General features: G+C 45.2%; 1 long non-coding RNA gene across 21 annotated transcripts; it reads left to right on the top strand.

Annotated features, from left to right (window-relative positions):
• Positions 1–10,971: 10,971 nt before the first annotated feature.
• Positions 10,972–16,185, top strand: LOC109768185 (uncharacterized). Of its 21 annotated transcripts, none has more exons than XR_012205072.1 (9): positions 11,208–11,670; positions 12,213–12,304; positions 12,553–12,642; positions 12,728–12,811; positions 13,007–13,049; positions 13,420–13,682; positions 13,893–13,944; positions 15,411–15,498; positions 15,777–15,988. It is a non-coding gene; the product is annotated as an uncharacterized lncRNA (long non-coding RNA). The 21 variants fall into 21 exon arrangements; XR_002234042.4 differs by having other exon boundaries at positions 12,737–12,901; XR_012205071.1 differs by having other exon boundaries at positions 12,737–12,811.
• Positions 16,186–16,841: the final 656 nt, after the last annotated feature.

The raw sequence follows: 16,841 nt of genomic DNA on the forward strand, positions 1-16,841 counted from the left end.
AGAAGGGACAACAGTCCTTCGAACCCCGCCTTTCGTGATCCTGTATGGGAGAGGGGCGATCAGATTTTTGGGGAGCACACTCCTGTGACTGCTGCCAGTGATGACTTCCTCAACGACAACCTTCTTCCCTGACCTCGGTAACCAATTCATCAACGACATGAGTGACAACATCAACCACAGCGGTTCTGCTCCCACTGTACAGTATGTGATTCTGTCCTCCTGGTTTAGTCCGCATCATTACTTTGATCTTTGCAATTGTCGTCATGATCTATTTATTGTTGATTTAGATTACATCTCATAGTAAATTGCTCATATATTCAACTATACAATCCAAAAACCTAATTATAGGCAATCTACTCCGAGTGGTTTTGCTGCGCTTTTGAAGCCACCTACTTTTAAGGGGGTGCAATATAAAAGGTGGCGCACAAGAGCAGTATATTGGTTTCGGATCATGTACTGCTATGACGCCACTAAGGGTAAGTCCGAGGGCGATCTTAATCCTACACAGCAGGTAAGTCTGAGAACATGGATACCCTCTTCAAAGCCGCCTTGCCGAGTGTTCTTGACAATTCCATTGTGGATTCATATATGTCGTTTGACAGCGGCAAAGACATGTGGGCTGCGGTCGAGGCCACGTTTGGGGCCTTGGGCGCTGGCAACGAGTTGTACGTCATGGAGCAATTATGTGACTACAAGATGACTGATGAGCGCTCTGTTGTTCAGCGGACTCATGAGATACAGTCACTCGCTAAGGAACTTGAGTACTTTAAGTGTGTGTTGCCGGACAAATTTGTTACTGGGACCATCATTGCCAAGCTTCCACCTTCGTGGAACGATTTTTCTACTTCTCTGAAAAACAAGAGACATGAGTTTTCCGTTTCGGATCTCATTAGCACTCTTGAATTTGAAGAGAAGGCGAGAGCAAAAGACACACGTGCTCGGGTCGCCGAGGGAGCTTCTAGTGCCCACATGGTACACGAGAAGAACTTCCAGCCCAACCAGCCCCAAAACAAGAAGAGCAAATCTTAGGGGAAAGGAAAGTTTGATGCAAAGAACAATCCGTCACATTCTACCAACTTCAAGAAGAATTCTCATAACGGGAAGGGATACAAACCTCAATTTTGGTAGCACCGCACAAAATTAATATGGCTACATCTACCTACTGTCAGCTAACCTCATGGTGCTCCAGGTATTCCTACATTCGCAACTAGGTACAATGACCACCGCAAGATGAAATAAGCTTATTCATACATTGACTTCCTGATTGCAGAGCGGAACGATCCTGTCATGTGTGGAGTAGCAAACAAGCAGTGCAGCCGAAGGTGAAAATCAACCAAGGACCTATGAAATTATATATAATCTTCCTCAGGCAGGTCAGTATCCCCTTCGTCCAGATGATCGTGTTTTGTCATGCCGAGCTATTGATATGTGGTACTATTTTGCAACACCATTTAAGTATAGCTATTGTTTTCCTATCTTTTCAGATTCAGGACAATGAAGATGATTTCAGGGGAACTGCACAATATGGACTCATGTTGAGTCATCTCTATTGCCTCATGTGTTTGCTGCAAATGTGTCAGCATCAATTGCAAGATGAGGCAGCTAGCTAGCTGTGGAGTTGCCAACATGCTTAAAGTGCTCGCAACATTGAGAAGAAACAAGCATGCCCAGGAAATTAATGCGTGCGCAGGGAGGCCCTTTGCTCAGAGAAGCATCGACCGATTTTCTTTATTTCCACACCTTCTCACAGCTTTGTATTGGTTACAGTATGGTGAATCATTGAGATGCATAAACATGCTGAACTTTTGTTCTTCTGAATGTTAGTATGCATACCGTATCTTTTGAAGCTTAGTTTAATGTAAATGTTGACTAGCCTGTGAACCTTCACAATCTAGTAAGTATATTGTAGGCCTGTTATTTGACGCCTCACTTTGCCGCGCTACGCGACCAGTGTGAGTGTCTGCATCCAGTACCGCATCCTCTAATTTTGTGGATGCCAAGTTGAAAAAGGTACCCGTTGAGTAGCCATAAGCTGGAGGCGTCTCTTTTTTTCTTTCGAATGGGCAATAAGCTGGAGAGTGTCTCGGGCTGCCTCTAGCACAAGGCCCTCCAGTACGAAACACGAGCAGCCGATTGGGCCGATACAAAAGCCTATCCATCTTAAAGCCCATTTGTTTTTTTTTTTGCGAGGAGAAGCCCATATTTCTTGAAGACGGGGCGATCCCAGGAAAACCCTCCTTCCTCCTCGCTTCCACTTATGCTTTCGTCTCGCCCCAATTCCCCCCGCTCCCCATCTTCCTCACTCTTCCAGAAAACCCCCGCTCACCTTCTTCCTCAAACGTACAGAAAACGCCTGCTCCTCTTCTTCCACTCCTACAGAAAACCACAGCCCTCCTTCTTCCCCACTCGCACTGCCACTAGGCTCGTCTCTAGCTACTCTGCTCAAACCCGTGAGCTCGGCGCGACGCCCACAAGGAAAATGGAGTCGGCTGGCCCCAGCACCAAGAAGATGAGGCTCCCGCCAGCGGCGACGTCGGTTGTAGATCCCGCACCCGGCATCGCGGGTAGAAGCGGCGAGCCCCCCCACCCGGATCTGAGGAACTGGTAGAATCTATGGTGGACTGCATCAGTGATCTCTTGGACGTCATCCTTGAGGAAATCATCTCGCTTCTCCCCACCAAGGATTGCTGCCGCACACAAGTCCTCTCAACTCGGTGGCGCCCTCTATGGCGCACCGTGCCCCTCAATCTCGACTGTCGTCAGATATATGTCCTTCCTGAATTTGATCTCCTCAGAGCCATCATCTCCTCTCACCAGCAGAGCCCCGTTCAACGCCTCTGCATCCCGACACGCTACCTGCTGTCCATACCTGGCACGATGGACGCTTGGCTGACATCCCCTGAATTCAGAAAACTCCAGCAGTTTGAGTTCTATCATTACCACGAAAGTTTCATACCACGAACACACCAAGAATTCGTGCCCACACCACCATTGTCCATCTCGCGGTTTTCCTCATCTCTCCACACCGCCACCTTCGCCCGGTGCCATCTACCAGACAATCTGGTACAAATGCTTCGGCTCCCACTGCTAAAGAAACTTTCGCTTGTGGTGGTTTATCCGTCGGAGGCCTCACTGCACAGCATCATCCACTCCAGTTGCCCTGCCCTGGAGCGCTTGCTGATTGTTTTGGGAATAGAAATCCCTATCAGTTATCTCCAAATAAAGCCGCCTCACCTTAAAAGCATTGGCATTTGTTTTGAAGGACAACAACTCATCATCGAAGATGCCCCTTCACTTCAAAGGTTGCTCCTTGATAATTGTTATAAACCTTCGCAAATAACCGCCGTCTCTGCGCCCAAACGGGAGACCTTGGGTGTAATTCGTGATCCGTTTAATGATCATAGGAAGTTTGTGTTTGGCTCCTCACTTTTTCAGGTACCGTATATTATCATCTACACATTTGTAATCATAAGCTGCATCTTTCATTTGTGCGCATAAGTTTTATATCATCTTGGAGTACACTTTGGGTATTAATATTATGTTATATGCTCAATGAAGAGTTCGTCCATGGATAGCCTATCAATGCTGCTGGATTCTATCAAGATCTTATATATCAGAATGTCTAGTTTTGATCTGAACATAATTATTGGCTTGCTGCGATGCTTTCAATCTCTGGAGAATTTATATATAGAGGTGATGATTTCATGCACATTGAAAGCCCGTATATATTGTACTAGAATTAACCGTTCAGCTGCCGCTCTTTCGACGTACTCTTTTTTCAGACCTTAACTGTTTTCAATCTTCATGTCTACTTAGGTACTGCGACCACATGGAGAAAAACGTATAACCAATCGATGGCGTAATAAGCACCAGGTTTTCTCAGTTCTCATGACATTTGTTTGACGACAATAATGATGGAAAGATATGCATCCAACCAGGCAAACAGAAGCTTTGTCACATTCTTCCTGTTGAATGCGAGGTTACTATTGTCCACGAGGCTTAAGTTTTACCGCAAGAGATTTCTCACGGACGGACACGTTGAACAGCAAAAAGAGAAGTTTTAGGTGGACAATTGGGCTTCTAAACGTGCTCGGCTTCTATTTACAACAAGTTGTAGTCATCCTGAAATATTTATTTTGCACAGGATGTTGATTTTATGGATCAGACCGATCCATTTGTTTGTGACTGCGAAAAAGAGTGGTTGGGTTAGATGTTACTGACATGTTCAATCTGGGTTTTGTCTAAAAATTTGATGAACAATTAATCCTTGGGCTTTTTGTACCGTTTGTAAGCTTGAGTTGCATGTTGTTGCCCTTGTACTCCCCTCCACCTGCCACTACACTGCCGCATCTTCCACGGCTACTGTTCGTTCCCGTCCGAGGCCTCGCCGTCGTTCTCCGCCTTGGTTCGCTCGCTGTGCCCGCCACCGTCTGGCATTGTCAACATGGTCAACAACCAAGAGGAATCAGGAGATGACTGTACGTGGAGAGGCTGACAGTAGGGACCCACCAGGGTCATTGCATTACGCAAGCAGGTGCCTCATTATTACAAGCCAAAAAATACCTCCTCCTAATTGTTTGACAACTAGGTCCCACGCCATTGTCAATGTAGTCAATAAACGAGAAAATTACACAACGAGCGGATAACACCAGGGACCCAGCAGCTCGCCCAGTTGTTTTTTTAGTTTCAGAGATGGAGCTCAACTGCGCGCTGTGCGGGGGCTGTGGCCCGTCTAGCCCACGCTTACGCTTTTATTTAAGCACATGACAAGCCCAGTTGATATCTTTTTTCTTTCTGAAAATGGCTAGCCCAGTTCTTTTTTTGGAGAATACCAAAACCGAGGCCTACTTGCTTTTCTCAGCCCTGCTGGGCTGCAAATCTTTCAAGACGAGGAGGGATGTAAGTAGTAAGAAATGGGCTTTCACAGAAAATGGGCTATAAGTTGTAAGAAATGGGCTGTAAATTTTTAAACCAAAGCCAACCGGCAATTACATTAAAATATCAATTTTTCTGGATTTCTTTACTCTCTACTCTTATAAAAACCAAAGCCAGCTGGCAATTACATTAAAATATCGTCTTTTCTCCCACAAGATAAACTACTCATACAAATGCATCTTCATGTTCCGTGCAACGCACGGGCATCTTGCTAGTTAAGATTTTAAATTTCATTCATTTTTTTTTTGGAGAATTGTTTTTTGAATTTTATTTTGATATAATTTTTAAAATATTATTTTTAACGTGACTCAAAATTTCGTGATTAAAAGAGTTCAGACCCCACCGAAATATGCAAAATTTCGTTGAATTTTTAGTAGTGCCCAAAATATATGATCTGTAATGCTAATAAAAAGAATATGGGCTTCAAATATCCTTAAGAATTAGCAAATGGGCTGTAAATTATTGAAAATAATGGCTAATGGGCTATATGTTGTTTTCCAGAGATTTGGAGGCTGACTTCTGGGCCTACTAGATTGACGATGACGCTGTCCTAATTTTTTTTGACGCGTATGCAAGGCTTTCTCAACACAAATCCAGTAATTACTTCAGCTTGTAGCAGAAATCCAGTAACATAAGAATCGTTAACCTGCATATATAAAAAACAAAGTGAAGGAATATTCTTATGATTGAAAAAACTAAGATTCCATGAAAGAAACAATAGAAGTTGTACCAAATCATTGTTTGGTTCAAGCATCAGCAAACACATAATTGTGGCACGGATTCACAATGAACCGTGGTAGTAGAGAGAGGTACTAATCCTCTTCCTTTTACCTTCCCTTTCTAGAACAAAATTCCGATGAAGGAAGCAACTCTTGATATCATATACGGAAAGGTGTACTGTAATATATTGGGAATTATAAATCTTAAATAAGACACAAAAGATACAGAATGCATGCATCAACTATTAGTCCCTCCGTTCCTAAATATTTGTCTTTCTAGAGATTTCAACAAGTGACTACATACGGAGCAAAATGAGTGAATCTACACTCTAAAATATGTCTATATACAACCGTATATGGTAGTCCATTTAAAATCTCTAAAAAGACAAATATTTAGGAACATAAGGAGTAGAAGACAAAACTTAGCAGCTCTGTGCAAGACACCACATCACTTTTACATGTGACGAAACAATAAACACCACTATAATGAACAATGAATCATAATCACCTAGAGCAACATTTTTCTTCTTTGGTGGCAGCTGAAATCGTCGATATGAAATTCTTTCGGAGGAAGGCTAAAGAGCTAACAAAATGTGAAGCTTATCTGAGTAGACTGCAAGCGCATGTGAACACATCAATACACGAAAGGACAAGAAGCAAAACAGACCGGTGCTCAGAGTCACCCAAGCGCATCTCCTCTTCCCTTGAGTGTCATCTAGTGTCGCTGGTGCAACACCCTCCGCAACTACAACTTTCTTCTCCACCACATCACCTGCAGCCTTCCCATGCCTCCGCGCAACTGACGAAGACCAACTCCTCTCTATCCTTCAATCGGATGCCCGGCCAAGGAGCAAATACATATATAGGATTATGAGGAGCAAGGCACTCTGAGCAAACATGGTAATATAGTATATTACAAATTTAATAACCGGCATATTACCTCTTATATTTCTGAAGCAAGGAATCACACAAAGAAGGTATAGAAATTCTTTGGCAAAAATAAGATCGGTGAAGCAACGCAACCAATTAAAAGATGACTTCTGATTATTGTTGTCCAAAATCTAGAACACAAAATAAACATGTTAGTCCAGAAATGAAGCAACTCACAACAACCTCCACAAATTCACTAACATTTGAAAAGGATGCTTCTAGATGAAGTAATTGGCAGCCGAATCATATGAAATTCCATGCCCATGTACTCCACATCTGCAACAAAAAGAAACACTACCTAACAGTCAATTGCTTGATCGAGTCATTCCGGGAGAGAAGACGGTTCTCCGGGACGGAAGACATATCTCACTCGTACATATATGGATGGGTTTTCTATCTCAGAAAAGGATGAAATTGAGCACACTAAAATAGCAAAGGGGATCCATATTAATTCGAAACTCCAACTGAATGATGCTATACTTGAATCTGATTCTGCTGCATCTTGACAAGGACCTGTGAAAATGCTGATATCTTGAATCCCTATCTTAATTAAATGGGGTAGCTTTACTGAAGTACTGCAAAAAAAGTATGGAAAGAAGCATAGGAAGAGACGAAACACTAGCATCCCCACTTGGCCATTCTAGCATAATCACTTACACCCTACCTGCCTACTCGGATTGCTCAAGGCAACCTATTTGAAATTCAATACCGGCCTACTCAATCCTTTCCCTTTCGGCATCTCCACATTTCTCTTTTTTAATAGCTCGTTATTTTTGGAGGATACCAATCGAAAGGTAGTCTTCGAATGTGCTTTGCCTTACCTGAGGATATTAGCTTTTCTACTTACGCGTACCAGTGCCAAAAGTCATGGATGCTATTCCCACGCCAAGCACCAAGAGATGTGCTGCAAAAGGTGTTAGAGTTGTGTCGAATATTATTGTACAAATTAGGTTACGGTTGGACTTGGAGTCGTACGGTGTGCAGACAGGATATGAAGTCGTGTCCAAGTAGGACACTTGTATTCTAGGCCTCTCATATATAGCGTGGGTAGACACACGATGTAATCTATGCCAACATAATAGCACAGGCACGCAGGGGCGGTCGGGCGGCCGGAGGTGCGGTATTGTAGCGGTGTCATGGGGAGGAGCGCTCGTAGTCATGCCCCGAGGATGTAGCCATATCGGTGAACCTCATTAACAAATATCGGTGTCGTGCCTCGTGTGATTGCTTGGTCCTCGATAGATCGATGATGACCTTGGATTTATTCTAACAAGTGGTATCATAAAGAAGGTTTAAGGAGGTCGCGGATCATTGATCTAGAGGATGGATTGTCGTCAAGTTTCGGTACAAAGACGATGGAGGATGGATAGTCGTCAAGTTTCGGTACAAAGACGATGTGCGGAAATGATGTTCCGCGGTGGTCGTTGGATGCGCTATCGACGAGATCGAGATAAGCAGCAGGCAGCATGCATTGGTGAGTTGCGTCAGCGGGCGGCTAGATCGGTTCAGTCGATTGAAGCGGCGGCGGCATGTTCGAGAGGACTCGGCGAGATCGGTTCGATCGAATCGGTCGGCGCATGGTACGCGCGGATCAGCCGTGCAGTGGCAGGAATCCCGTGGCGACGAGTGGCATCGGAAATTGCCAGGCGGGGCTGGCTTGTGCAAGGCACGCTAAGGGCCAGGAGGGGCCTGCAGGTGTGTGGCTAAGGCGGCCCAAGTTGGGTGGCTGGCGCGGCTGCGCAGGATGCAAGCCGAGCGACGGAATAGGCCACGGCGCACGCGGCTGGGACGGTTGGTGAGGCCGGCGTGAGTAGCATGCCGTGCAGGAAGACGTGGATGAGTGCATGCAGGAAGCTGCAGACTGTGCAAAGCCAAGGATACTGTGAGATTTGTTTGAGAAAAAGGTGCAGTTCTTGTGCGTGCTTGGAGGAGCTATTAGTGGACCAAGACAAGAGAAGGAATTGTGCGGAGGGATCACCTGGTCAGGTTTGCATGGAAATTTCTCTTTGTGGGTCATGTTTGCTAAGAGTGCTTGGTGCGTGTATGTTAAGGACGGCCGCACGCGCATAAGGCTTGGAGGAGCCTGGAGTGCGCTGTGGCAGGATCATGCAAACACAGGGCGTCAAGCAATGCATAGAGATGTGCGGGCGAACACGATGCAGGGTGGAACATGGTTGCAGTCGTACAAGTTCGGCTGGGTCGGACATGACAGTCTGATGGATCGACAAGGATGTCGGTCAAAGCAGAAGACGGTGGTGATTTCAGCGACGACGACATAGGAGCGTGATGCTGATGGTGGCCGACTTCTGGGCGTGGAAACACGTGGTGTGGGCCTGAGGGCTTGTGCGGCTTCGACAGACTATGGCGCGGGGTTGATTCAAGACGGTGCACATGAGAGCTTGAACTCGACAGGTCGCGGGAGGGTGGCACGTACAACCACCATGGAGTCATGTTGAAGGTGGAGCTGGAGTCTGACGGAAGACTTCACTCTGTGCTGATGGAGGGGCTACGGTGTAAGATGTCGGAGAATCGAAGCCTATTTCTGTGGGATAGCGAGAGACACATGGATCGGACTAGGGCCCAATGGTCTGATGGAGAAGTGATACTCGGCATCGGTCGGTGGTGATCAGTGGTTCTCTGCAGTAGGGGTTTGAGTGGTGCGGGTTCGCGACCTAGAAGACTCGATCGGGACAGCAGAGGCTCGACATGGTGAAAGCGGTGAGGCGTGCGGTAAGCACGGGACACAGCGACAGGCCAGAGCACTGGTGGTCAGACATGTGGTCAGACAAATTGTGCATGGGGTGCTGAAGCAGCGTTGACGAGTACCGGATTCAAGTTGGTGACTGGGTCTATCGGTGCCGGAAGATGGACATGAGTTGACCATGCAGAATCTGAGAAAGTGGCAGAGAGTCTGAAATTGTCAAAAGCTGAGAGAGTACATGGCCGTATATTCTGTGGTGTTCAGTGCACATGGTAAAGTGCGGATGACAAATACAGAAGGAGGCGGAGTGCTATAGCTGTGGGACATGCCGGAGACTATCCGGAAGAAGGGTGAGACAACTGCGAATTTGACTCAGGGTGACACAAGGCAACGGTGAAATTCCTTCAAGTTTTATACAAGCAGTCAAGAAAGAGCAGTGACGTGGTGTCCAATATGTGAGTTGTTCATTTTCATGCAAACATTGGTCGGTGTGTGATGGCGTTGAACGGATTCTCCGAAAGTTGGGAGCACAAAGTAGAGTAATGGGGAACTTAATTTTGCTTAAGTGTTGATTGTGAAGAAGACAAGAAGGGACTACAGTTGCAGGTGGAGTCACATGGAGTCTGGGAGTAGCAGCGGTGCTCATGGCGTATCTCAAGTCCATGGTACATGGAGGTTCGACGCACGGACGAATTCAAGGTGGTGGAGAATATTCGCCAAGGTGGAGTTTGTTAGAGTTGTGTCGGATATTATTGTACAAGTTAGGTTACAGTTGAACTTGGAGTCATACAGTGTAGACAGGATATGGAGTCGTGTCCAAGTAGGACACTTGTATCCTAGGCCTCTCATATATAGCGGGGGTAGACACATGATGTAATCTATGCCAACATAATAGCACATGCACACAGGGGGAGCCGGCGCCTGGGCGGCCGGAGGTGCGGTATTGTAGCGGTGTCATGGGAGGAGCGCCCTAGTCATGCCTTGAGGATGTAGCCATATCGATGAACCACGTTAACAAATCTCGGTGTCGTGCCTCGTGTGATTGCTTGGTCCTCGGTAGATCAACAGTGGCCTCGGATTTATTCTAACAAGGATTGTTGGGTTTAGTCCCACATCTGTTATGGCAGGAGACATAACACGATTTATAAGGGTGGGGATGTCCCCTCCTATCAGGCTAGTCTTTTGGGGAAAGAGGGCCCAAGGCCTCTCATAAATCGGGGAGAGGGCCCAAGGACAATCACATGAGATTCATGTAGTGCCTTACTTACATGTTGAGAGAAATTGAATACCTATTTGATTTAGAAAGAGTGAGATGAGGTCAAGTATCGGATCTCTAACCAACATTTGGTACCTCTTGAATGAGATTTCTCACAGACATGAGCCTTCCTCATCATATTTTGGTACAACAACTAGGATTGATGGCGAGCCTGAAAGCCTTGCTTCTGGGGCTAATTCCATAAACAACTTGTTCTATCTCAAAAATCATTTAGGAATGAATAAGAATTTCGTTAGATTTCGTACACAAGGTAATGCATCATATCTTCGTTAAAGGCTCATTTTCTCCAATCTTTGAATTTCTGTAAAACGCATTGACATATAGAGAACGGGTTTCTGGCATGACCAAAATGAACTTCACATATCCAATCGAACATATAAACCACTCTAGCCAACCCGCCATCCCAGAGCCATAGACGTTTCCAGCGAATCCTGTACGCTCAATCTACCTCGCTGGCATTTTTACCGTACCTTCCATCGACCTGGTTAATATCTGGACACTCGTTCTTCTGTACGCTGCATAGCTGGGCTAGAGTCACTGACGCGTGGGCCAGCCTTGCACGCGGGCCAGCCTTGCAGCGACAGCGTGTGTGCATGCCCTATGTCCGGGTGAAAGACTGGGCGATCGATCGTGGGTTGCCAGGGGCGTTCGTGGGTTGGATGGGCGTTTTTTTACCGTCCTCGTTTGCACCACACATGAAAATATCTCCTCTCTTGCCTTCTCCCCCGTGCTCTCCGCCCCTCCCCCGATCCCCTCCTTCCCTACCATCGCGCCGCCGGCTCCACGCAGCGGCCGACGCGGCCTTCTCTCCCCGGCGCTCGAGATGCAACAGCGGGTGCGGCAGTTCTCGGTCCAGCCGGGTCGGGCGCAGGTCGCCGGCATCACTCACTGCGTGCCGTGATTCTGGATCGGGCGCAGATCTTTGCGCTCCCACCTCTCCTCCTCCTCCTCTCTCTCTCTCTCGTGCCGCCATCGTTGCAAGGAGCAGGGGAGATAGGTGCCGAGGACAAGAAGCAACGGGTTGGTTGCGGTGGGCTTGAGCTGCTGGGGAGATGGAGGAGGCCGTCGTGGTTCGTCATGGAGGCGGCTCCCCCGGCAAGCTGGTTGAGGTACGTGTGAGATCCGTTGGTCCTTCATGACTGTGGTTGTTCGTTCTCCTCACAGACCATGTGTTTCCCCTTTTCTCCCTCAATGTGCTGGGGAATACATCGTTGCTATATATATGCTGAAAATTAATACGATTTTTCCTTGGCACAATACATAATTTGCAATGAGATGGTAGTACATCAGTGTATTTACAGGAAAAAACAATGGTCGTATATATGCTGAAAAGAATTAAGGCTGAAAAGAGCATTCATCTACTATTTCTTGATGTATGTTATCGTATATTGCTTCTCTACTTGCTCAAAATCAAATTTGCATCTATGAAAAGGTAAGAAGTTAAGGCCAGCGAGATGGCAGTAGATTGGCATGTTTACAGAAAAAACAAATAGTCATGCAAGTTTGAAAGAACAATCTGTTTACTATTCCTTGCTATATGCATATTTCCCATCTTCTTCCTTCAGAATCAAATGTGCATCTACTAAAGGATAAGAAATTAAGGCTGCAATCTAAGAATACTTTTATTTGCCATTCTGAATTTCTATCACAGCACGGAGGAATGAGGAATAGATAAATGAGGCATGGCGTAAGCGTAGGGGTCAGCCAGGGCACGACGCAAGAGTCTGCCCATCTCCTCTCAAAGTTAGTTCTTGCTCTTGTCCCTACTACCTCGCCTGCCATCTCTCTAATAGAGTATTTTATTTCTGCAATGTATTATATTCTTTGAAGCAATTGCAAATTTTTCATAGCTTCTTGGCATACTATGGATTGAATTCTTTGCGAGAACAAGCAAAAGATGGTAGCAGTTTCTTTCAGATATTTTTTCTCTCCTCTGCTCAGTGCTTGCCTCAATCATGTTAATTCATAGCGATATAGTTTGTCTGTTCCAGGTTTGTCTGACAGAGGAAGTCAATTGAGGAGTATGTTGACACCAGAGTCCAAGACCATGGGTGAAGCATTTTAATGAATCTGTTGTTTTGGTAAGTTTCTTGCATTCTTAGGATTTAAAATAACTGCAAGGATTGTAGAGTTCTAATGGTTGTGTTGGGTGTGTGCGGTGGCGAGGCTGAGCAGATCAAACTGTACGCTTGGACCATGACTAATGGTGTGCCAATGTGGTGGTGACTGCCACACTCACACAGATTCTTGGTACTCTCTGTAACCTGCAGATGATGGGTGGCGAATCCGGCAACCACAGATCCATTCCCCTGCATAATTTTTGTTTTTTCATTTGATTTGGTACAAGGCCTACTCAGAATGGGTTCCCTGATCTCAAAATTGTCAGTTTTCTTGCCTTTAGTTTATAGGTACCTTAACAAATACATGTATTTACCATATTGGCAGTCATCACCATACGGCATTCATTCTTCAGGATCTCATATTTGAGGTTAGCAGTTCGAATTAATGTGAGAGCTTGCATGTTTATAGTTCTAACTAGCTTTTAGTTTAGCGTAGGATAAGTCTTCCATGAATTCTTAGTTAGCTATTTATTGTTGCTGGCTGTGCATGACACTGCAATTTTTTCATAATTTTCTTCAAAGGTTAACTATTTTCTTATCTACAATTAACTGGTTGTTGCTCCTAGCCGTTAGCAAGTCTGTCGTCCCCGACCACCCTCTCAGTCATCTATACAACTGTGGTTCATGCCTGCGTGCTATCCGCTCCTAAATTCTCACACCATGTCAGGTGTTTAGAAGTGATGATCATTGTGGTCTTTAGTTGTCATGGTTGTAATCCTAGCGCATGGGCTTTTGCAGGCTGGTCCAACCGGAGTTGGTTGATGGCAGGGGCTGCGCTCCGGCAACCGTATGGCTGAAGAAGGGATGCAAATGGAAAGAATTTTGAGATGCATAAACTCCCGTCTTTGAATCAGAAACAGAAGATTGTTAGTTTTCTTGTTTCTTAGTTATGCTACCCTGCTTCACGTAGGTTTTACAGTGAAAAGCTGAAGAAGTTGTGACGGCGATGAAAGGACTGAAAGATTTGCTCGAAGCAAAGACATCTAGCCGAGATACATATGGTAAGAATCTTCAGAGGTTGACTTTATTTCACCTGCTATTGAGATATATACTTGCTCATAGGTCACAACTCAAGTTACTTCCTTACCTGCACATACAGTAGTGATAAGGTCGACATAATTTTTCTGAGAACCTATTTTTTTAATATGACAGCATTCTACCTGCCCTCTGTTCTCTTTTATGATATTTTTTGCTTTTCATACATTTTGTAGCAACGAAGAGGAGGGATCTTATGTAGAATATGCAACATCCATGGTGCTGAAGGTGTGCTATTAAGTCTCAGTTGCTCCTGCAAAATAGCATCTTAATAAACAAAGGATATGCACCGCCAAGCAGTTTGTTGTGTATTTTTTCCTTTCCAACGTTATGGGAAAGAAGTCCAAATAACCTCTGGGGTTTCACAAACCGGTCACTTTACCCCCTGAAGTCTAAAACCAGGTATTTAACCCCCTGAACTTTCCTAAACCATTTGAATCGCCCCCTAGAGTGGTTTTTGAGGATGGTTTTGGTGACGTGGCATGGTTGTGAGTACCACGTCTGCACGGTTCATCTCTTCCCTAACATCCTTAGGTCGTTGACCTTCACGCCGCTTGACCTGCACCCTGGCACTTAGGTCCCGTGCCAACAACGCGGCGGTGAGGTACTGGTCGGAAGCAGCACCAGCCAGTAGGCGGCTGTGTTCTGGCTTGCTTGCAATCTCGCTTTCCATCGCATCCCCCGTGCGCCGTAGTCTCCCTGGCAACACTCTCCGTGGCCACGCCCGCTTCTTCCTCTGCCGACAACAACTCATCAAGCTCACGCCGGTGCCACCTGCGGCTGCCGCGGGCATTTGACGACGTCCATTGTCAGAGCTAATCACAATTAGGTTAGTCCTATCCAGCGCAGACATGATCGCACATCTTCTTGTGTGTACGTGCATGCTTGTGCAGGAGGGAACCGATCCATCAGGTCTTTATGTGTACTGTATCTGATTGTATCCGGGGAGCTTGAGTTCTACGAGCTACGTGCTGATGCCATGCATCGACGTGATGCTTCCGGAGTGCCACGACACTGACTTGTGTGCTTGGAGGAGAATCCACGAAGCCGGATGCAGATCAGGAATGAGGTGCACATTGCCCCGTCACCAAAACCGCTCTAAAAAACCACTTTAAGCAGGGCTAGGGGCGATTTAGATGGTTTAGGAAAGCTCAGGGGGTTAGATACCTGGTTTTTGACCTCAGGGGGTAAAGTGGCCGGTTTGTGAAACACCAGGGGGTTATTTGGATTTCTTTCACCTTATTGATATGCCTGTTGCTCAAGGTGTTTTTACTTGTTTACCTGATTAACAAATGAATATAAATTTAAAACACAGGTTAATAAATTTAGCGCAGTCCTTGCTGATATCCGTATTATTATATGTTGACTTTCCTTTGAATAATATAAGTTGGTCTTGTTGCCGCAAATGATTGGATACGCTAAATTCTTTTTCATGCATACAAGTTGATTTGGTTATCCTGTAATACATTATTACGTTTAGTTAAAAATTTATGTTTTGTAATTCAGATAGGAAACAATGGTATGTGATAATGCCCTTGCTTCTGACAGAGGCTCTTCTTTTAGTCATTCATAGATGTGTGGGAGGGCTGGCCGTCCACCATTTGATGATAGTAGAACAGTTGTAATTATGACAAGACGAGAGGCAGTATTTTTTCTGTGTTTTCCTCCCGTTAATTCTGAAATACCTTTGACAGGAAAATGTTTCATGTTTTTGGTCTAACCCATCGTAAGCTTGTCTCGTGGATCCATCTATATGAGAACCTTCTCAGTGGGTGTCAAATGGTGAGTCTCAGTATGTTCTTTTAAGTTCAGTAGAAGTTCTTACGTGATATTTTAACTGAAACTTAACTATGTCATGGCTGGTACTTCATTTCAGACTCTTGGCTGAGTATAGATACTATGACCAGACCTTCGTCTTGATTCTTAATGCCTTCTTCGTTTTAGTCTCCATCTACATGTGCAATTCATTATTTTCCTAGAGATGTCTATATAACCGTATCATGCATTGTTTTTCTGCTATGTAAATAACACTTCCCTTGGCTTTGGCGGTGGTGGTGCAGGATTCGTCGCACGCCAAACAGAGCACCCGAGGAGAAGAGGAGGATGCTCTGAAGAGAGGAAATGATATGTTTTTTTTGTTTTAAGAGCAAGATAGAAGTTGATATGTAGTCCCCTGACTTCTATACTGATCCACAACACTTCACAAAAGAGTATATATCAACATCGTATGCTACAAAAAAGCAAAGTAATCTCTTTTAGTTCTTGGTTCAAATTCGTCTTCGCGCCAAATGGCGCGACAGGTCATCTAGTACAAGAAAGGATATGTTTTTTTTTGTTTTAAGAGCAAGATAGAAGTTGATATGTAGTCCCTTGACTTCTATACTGATCCACAACACTTCACAAAAGAGTATATATCAACATCGTATGCTACAAAAAAGCAAAGTAATCTCTTTTAGTTCTTGGTTCAAATTCGTCTTCGCGCCAAATGGCGCGACAGGTCATCTAGTACAAGAAAGGATCAATTCAAACAGCAATTGTTAAGCATCTCTGGATATTGTAGCAACCTACATGCCTGTCTAACCAATGTAGTTCTGTCGTCAAGTTACTCTCCTTGTTCGTCCGGATCTTTCCATTTCATGTAAAGCACAGGAACGCAGTGGATCGTACCCACCTGGAACCTACAGATAGGGAGCTCACAATAGAAGGGAGTAACCGAAATCAAGCTTGCTCACTGAGCATAAGAACATTGAAAGCAGGCGCACTATTAGCAGCATTGCGTCTTTATTTGGGCAAAGCCAGGGTATCACTTCGGGAAGAAATGTTGTTTCAAACCACAAATGAGTTGGAATGGTCAATTTGGTTTTTCATCTACTAGTACACTCGCTATGAAATCCTAGATCTTCTTGTGAGTTGTGTCCACACCATTGAGAAATATTTGGATCAATGATAGCAGAGGCAGGCAAGAAAAGCTGCTCAAAGGGGACGGCCTGATGATCGAGTTCGTGCTCGGGGAGTGACATGTCTAGCTAGTTCATGCAGACACCCGCCCTTTCCAATTAATGGAGAATGGTTACTAGAGCTACCGCCTGTCCCACTTTAGAACACTAAGAACGTAATAAGCCTAG

The sequence above is a fragment of the Aegilops tauschii genome, chromosome 3 (genome assembly GCF_002575655.3).
Source record: "Aegilops tauschii subsp. strangulata cultivar AL8/78 chromosome 3, Aet v6.0, whole genome shotgun sequence".
Lineage (NCBI taxonomy): Eukaryota > Viridiplantae > Streptophyta > Magnoliopsida > Poales > Poaceae > Aegilops > Aegilops tauschii.